We start from the raw sequence: 6,992 nt of genomic DNA on the forward strand, positions 1-6,992 counted from the left end.
TATTTGTTGTTGCATATCTAAAGTCTAAAAGAGTACCATGAATATTGTAGGAGCTAAACAAATACTCATTGGATAAATAAATACATGCTTATTGTATTCCAAGCACTGTGCTAACCATTTGGGGTACATGGGGGAGAGGTGATAGAACTGGAAGAATCAAGGAGGATTTTTAGATATCTTGCTGGAGCAACAAAGTGGACCATGGTGCCAATGCCTGAGATATACAGATGCCTAAAGATGGGGAAGAGTAGAAATTTGGGGGTGGAAATCATCAAAGAGTTCTATTTGGAGCATGTTAAGTTTAAGATGTTTGTAGGTCATAGTTATGGAAAAGTCAAGCAGGCATTTGGATTTGGGGGTCTGGACTTTAGAGAAAACATCTGGCCTACATATATAGATTTGGGAATCAACAACATAAGTAAAATATTTAAATATACAGGATTAGATGAGATTACCTAAGGAAAGTGGATAAAAGATAGGAAAGAGGACCCATGGCCAAATCCTGAGGAACAGCATCATTTAGAGGTGAGGTACAAGAGAGTGCAAAGAAGACTGAGAAGGTAATGATGTATAAGGCATTGTAGAAGACAAGAGAGTGCCTCAAAAAAGAATGAATTGTCAACTAGATTGAATGGTCCTGAGAGGTCAAGTTACATAAGGACTATAACATGTTCACCCAATTTGATAATGGAGATAATTTGTGACCTTGACATGAGCAGTTTCAGTGGGAAGTGAAAAGCCTAATTTTAGTGGGGAAAAGAGTAAATGTAAATTGGGAGATGGAAATACATGTACAAAAATTTTCAACAAGGTTGACCATGAAGGAAAGCAGTGACATGTAATGGTAGGAATTATTCAGGGAATAAGGAACACAGAGAGAGATGCCATCCCAAGCAGAAAACATGTCATCAAAGACACATAGGCCAAAAACTATTTGGAGGGTTTAGGAAACTATGGAAGTCTCAGTATTGGACTAGGGATGTAGCTGAGCCATAGAGCACTCATCTAGCACGCATAAAGCCCTGAGTTTGATCCCTAGCATCACAAAAAAAGAAAGAAAGAAAGAGAAAGAAAAGAGAGAAAGAAAATCTCAGTATTGGTAGAGTACAGAGATCAATATTGAAAAACGAAGCTGGAGAATAAGGATTATGCAGGGTCGTGTATGCCAAGGTAAGGCACTTGGACCACACCCTAAAAGCAACAGAGAGCCATTAGAGTTTTAAGAAAAGGAGTGGCATCTTTTAGAAAAATCAGTCTGGGAACCAGGTGAAAAATGAATTAAAGTAGGGGGTAAGAGGACAAGATATAAGTTTGGAGACTGTTGCAATTATCTAGATAAGAAATGAAGGTATTCTGGACTAGTTCAATGGTAGCAGGAATATAAATGAGAAAATATATAGGGACATCTTCAGGACTTGGTGTTGGATATAAGGGAAGAAGAATGCTTATCTCAGAATTCAGCATGAATAATTCTTTGAATGACAGTACTGCTCACTGATACCAGGAATATAAGGAGAGGAACAATTTTTGATGGCATGAAGCAATAATGAGTTAATTAATTTTAGGCTATTTGAAAGTTATCTTTTCATATATAATTTTTATTGAGATGTAACTTGTATACTGTGCCATTAAATTCATTTTAAAACTATACAAGTCAGTGGACTTTAGTAACAAAGTTGTACAAATATCACCACTATTTAATTTCAGAATATTTTCTTTACCTGAAAAAAAAATACTATACCCGTTAGCAGTCATTCCCCATTACCATCCCTACCCCACACACAGCTCCTGGCAACTACTAATTTACTTTCTGTTTCTATGAATTTGTCTACTATGAATATTTCAACTAAATGGAATTCTACAATATGTGGCCTTTTATGTTTGGCTTCTTTTCTCAGTTCATCCATGCTGCATGTGTCAGTACTTATTTCACTTTTTTAGGGGGATACCAGGGATTGAACCCAGGGGCACTCAACCACTGTGTCACATCTCCAGCCCTATTTCATATTTTATTTAGAGACAGGGGCTCACTGAGTTGCTTAGCACCTCGCTTTTGCTGAGGCTGGCTTCGGACTCCCAATCCTCTTGCCTTGGCCTCCCAAGCTGCTGGAATTACAGGTGTGTGCCACTGTGCCTGGCACTTATTTCATTGTAATAGCTGAATAATTGTTTGATGTATGGATATACCACATTTTGCTTATCTTCATCAGTTGGTGAACATTTAAGTTGCTTCCATTTTTCAATTATTATGAATAATGCTACCATGAATATTCATTTATGTTTTTGAGTAGACATACATTTTAAATTCTCTTGGGTATATATACCTACGAGTGGAATAGCTATGAAATATGATAACTTCATAATGGACATTTTGAGGAACTACCAAACTGTTTAGCAAAGTGGCTTTACCATTATACATTCGAATCAGACATATATGAGGATTCTAATTTCTCCACATCCTCTTTTATTATTATCTATCTTTCTTATATTCATCTGAGTGTGAGTAGTCTTTTATTGTGGTATTAATTTGCATTTCCCTAGTGTGATGTTTAATTTTTATGTGTCAACTTAATTGGGCTAAGAATGCTCAGATATCTGGTAAAACATTATATCTGAGTATGTGCTTTTCAGAGTGTTTCTGGAAGAAATTAGGATTTGAATTAGTGGCGAGAGTAAAGAAGATCCACCCTTACTAGTATCAGGAACATTATTCATTGAGGGTCCAAATCAAACAAAAATTTGAACACAGGGCCAACTTGCTGTCTTCCTGTGTGAAGGGACATCCATCTTCTCCTACCTGGGCATTGGCATTTCCTGTTTCTTAGACCTTTGGACTCCAGCTTTCAGATGGCAAATTTTGGGAATTCTCAGCCTGCCTAGTCATGTGAGCCAATTCCATACTCATTGTCTCAATAGATAGATAAGTAGATAAAGTCAGATATATGATTTTCAAAAATTGTTTCCCATCCTGTGGGACATAAGTGTTTTTTTTTTTTTAACTGATGGTAGGTATCCTTTCAACTATACCAGTTTTTAAATTTGAGGAAATGCAAATTATTTATTTTTTCTTCTATCATTGAATTTTTTGGTGTCATATCTAAAAATCCATTGCTTAATTCAAGGACCCAAATATTTATGCCTATGTTCTCTTCTAATAATTTTATAGTTTTTAAAAAAATTCTTATACTTATGTCTTTGTTCCATTTTGAGTTAATTTGGGTGGGGATCCAACTTCATTCTTTTGATGTAGATATCCATTTGTTGAAAACACCATTCTTGCCACACACACACACTGAATGGTCTTGGCATACTTGTCAAAATCAGTTGATTGTAAATGTGAATTTAATTTCTGGTTTCCCAAATATATTCCATTGAACTATATATCTTTGCTTATATATCTGGTCTTATATTTGTTCTTACAGTAATCAAGTGTATAGGAATATAGTCTTGATTATTGTTTCTTTCTGGTAAATTTTGAAATTGGTTAAGTGTGAGGACTCCACCTTTGTTCTTTCTTAAGATTTTTTTTTAAGAGAGAGAGAGAGAGGGAGAGAGAGAGAATTTAATATTTATTTTTTAGTTTTCGGTGGACACAACATCTTTATTTTATTTTTATGTAGTGCTGAGGATCGAACCCAGCGCCCCGCGCATGCCAGGCGAGCGCACTACTGCTTGAGCCACTTCCCCAGCCCCTCAAGATTGTTTTGACAATTCTGGGTCCCTTGCATTTCCATATGAATTTTAGGATTGGCATGCCAATTTCTTTTTTACTGTGGGTACCAGAGATTGAACTCAAGGACACTCAACCACTGAGCCACATCCCCAGCCCTATTTTGTATTTTATTTAGAGACAGGATCTCACTGAGTTGCTTAGCACCTCACCATTGCTGAGGCTGGCTTTGAACACATGATCCTCCTGCCTGAGCTGCTGGGATTATAGGCCAATCTGGCATGTCAATTACTGAGACAAGGGCAGCTGTGATTTTGACAGGGTTTGCACTGAATCTATAGATCTGTTTGGGGAGTATTGCCATCTTAGTGATTTGTTTTCCAGTACATGAACGTGGGATTACTTTCCATTTATTTAGGTCTTTATTTTCTTTCAATAATGTTATATGGTTGTCAGTGTACAAGTATCGCAATCCTTTTGTTAAATTTATTCCTAAATACTTAACTCTTTTTCAATACTATTATTAATGTAATTATTTTCTTAATTTTATTTTCAGAGGGTTCATTGCAAGTGCATAGGGACACAGTTGATTTCTGCCTATTTATCTTTTATCCTCTGACTATGCTGACCTCAATTATTAGATATAATAGTTGCTTTGTGGTTTCTATAGTATTTTCTACATCCAAGGTCATGCCACTCATGGGAAGGGGAATGAGAGAGAGAGAAGAGCAAGAAGGAGAAGAAGGCAAGGTAGACATAATTAAGGCATGTTACATGCATGTATTTACAGTGAAATCCATTAATTGGCACAATTAATATGTTTAATACTTGTAATAATAGGAAGAAAGATATAAGAGTTTTAAAACAAAACAAAAAGATCATGCCACCCGTAAAAGAGATAGCTTTGGGTTTTTTTTTTTTTTTAGTTGTAGTTGGACACAGTATCTTTATTTAATTTATGTGGTGCTGAGGATCGAACCCAGGGTCTCACATGTGCTAGGCAAGCACTCTACTGCTGAGCCACAACCCCAGCCCCTAAAAGAGATAGTTTTACTTCTTTCATTCCAATATGGATATCTTTTATTTATTTTTCTTGCCTAATTACCCTGGCAAGGACATCCTGAATAGAAGTGATTAGAGTGGACATCCTTGTCTTGTTCTTGATATTAAGGAGAAAGTTTGCAGTCTTTCACCATTAAATATGATGCTAAGTGTGAGTTTTCTGTAGATGCCCTTTATCAGGTTAAGGGTTTATTGAGTGTATTTATCTTGAAATAATGTTGAGTTTTGTCAAATGCTTGTTTTTCATCTATTCAGATGATCATGTTATTTTTCCTTTATTCTGTTTATATGTTGTATTATACTGATTGGGTTTTGTATCTGAACCAACTTTGCATTTCCTGTGATAAATACCATTCAATGATGGGTTATAAACAATTTTATATTTTATATTATAAATATAAATTTTATATTATTGCTTTTGTTTGCTAGTATTTTGTTGAGTATTTTGGTGAACAAATTAAAATGCATATTGGTCTCTATTCCTATTTTCATGACTTCTTTCATTTTAGTATCAGGGTAATTGTGGTCTCATAGAACAAATTTGGAAGTGTTTTTTCATCTTATAATTTTTCAAAGTGTTTGTAAAAGATTGGTATCCAGCCAAATGCTATTTCTTCTCAGCAGCTTATGGAACGTTCTCTAAAATAGAGCATATTTTAGGCCACTCTTAGCAAATACAAAAAATACAAAACATTGATATAATTCTTTGTATCTTATCTGATCATAATGGAATGAAATTAAAGTTCAACAACAAAAATACCTACAGAAACTACATAAACACAGAGATTGAACAATATACATTTTTAAAAATTTTTATTTGTTTTTTTTAGTTATACCTGACAATAGAATGTATTCTAATATATCATACATACAGGAGTATAACTTCCCATTTTTGTGGTTGTACGTGATGTGGAGTTACAATGGTCGTGTATTCATATATGAACATAGGAAAGTTATATCTGATTCATTCTACTGTCTTTCCTATTCCCATTCCCCCTTTGTTCCCTTCATTCCTCTTTGTATAATCCAGTGAACTTCTATTCTTCCCTCCCCTCAGCTTATTATGAGTTAGCATCTGTATATCAGGGAGAATATTTGGCCTTTGGTTTTTGGGGTTTGGCTTATTTTACTTAATATGAAAGTATCCATTTCCATTCATTTACTGGCAAATGCCATGATTTCTTTCTTCTTTATGGCTGAGTAATATTTCATTGTATATGTGTACCACATTTTCTTTATCCATTCATCTGTTGAAGGGCATCTAGTTTGGTTGGATAGCTTAGCTATTTGTATTGAGCTGCTATAAACATCGATGTGTCCATGTCCCTATAGTATGCTGGTTTGAAGTCTTTTGGGTATATGCCAAGGAATGGGATAACTGGGTCCAATGGTGGTTTCATTCCAAATTTTCTGAAGAATCTCCATACTGCTTTCCAGAGTGGTTGCACTAATTTGTAGTCCCACCAGCAATGTATGAGTGTACCCTTTCCCCTACATCCCTGCCAACATTTATTGTTACTTGTATTCTTAATAATCACCATTCTGAATGTAGTGAGATGAAATCTCAATGTAGTTTTGATTTGCATTTCTCTAATTGCTAGAGATGTTGAACATTTTCTCATATTTGTTGATTAATTGTATATCATCTTCTGAGAAGTATCTGTTCATTTTCTGTTGATTTGGTTATTTGGTTTTTTTTTTTTTTGGTGTTAAGTTTTTTGAGTTTGCTATATATCCTAGAGATTAGTGCTCTATCTGATGTGCATGTGGTAAAAATTTGCTCCCATTCTGTAGGCTCTTTCTTCACTTCACTGATTGTTTCTTTTGCTGAGAAGAAGCTTTTCAGTTTGAATCTATCCTATTTATTCATTCCTGATTTTATTCCTTGCTCTATAGAAGATCCAACATGATGGAGATTTGGGCCTACTTTTTCTTCTTTTTTTATTATTATCTTTTTTTGGGGGGGTGCTGGGGATTGAACCCAGGGCCTTGTGCATGCAAGGCAAGCACTCTACCAACTGAGCTATATCCCCAGCCCCTACTTTTCCTTCTATTAGGTGCAGGTCTCTGTTCTAATTCCTAGGTCCTTGATCAACTTTGAGTTGAGTTTTGTGCAGGTGAGAGATAGAGGTCTAATTTCATTTTGCTACATATGGATTTCCAGTTTTGCCAGCACCATTTGTTGAAGAGGCTATCTTTTCTCCAATGTATGTTTTATTGTGCTTTTGAACAATACACTTTTGAATGATGAACAGGTGAT

At 35.2% G+C, this 6,992-nt stretch overlaps 1 non-coding gene across 1 annotated transcript; it reads right to left on the reverse strand.

The window, feature by feature from the left end:
- Positions 1-6,692: 6,692 nt before the first annotated feature.
- On the reverse strand, positions 6,693-6,765 carry Trnaa-ugc (transfer RNA alanine (anticodon UGC)). Its single transcript has one exon. It is a non-coding gene; the product is annotated as a tRNA-Ala (tRNA).
- Between the last annotated feature and the right edge of the window lie 227 nt (positions 6,766-6,992).

Source organism: Callospermophilus lateralis, chromosome X, assembly GCF_048772815.1.
Source record: "Callospermophilus lateralis isolate mCalLat2 chromosome X, mCalLat2.hap1, whole genome shotgun sequence".
NCBI lineage: Eukaryota > Metazoa > Chordata > Mammalia > Rodentia > Sciuridae > Callospermophilus > Callospermophilus lateralis.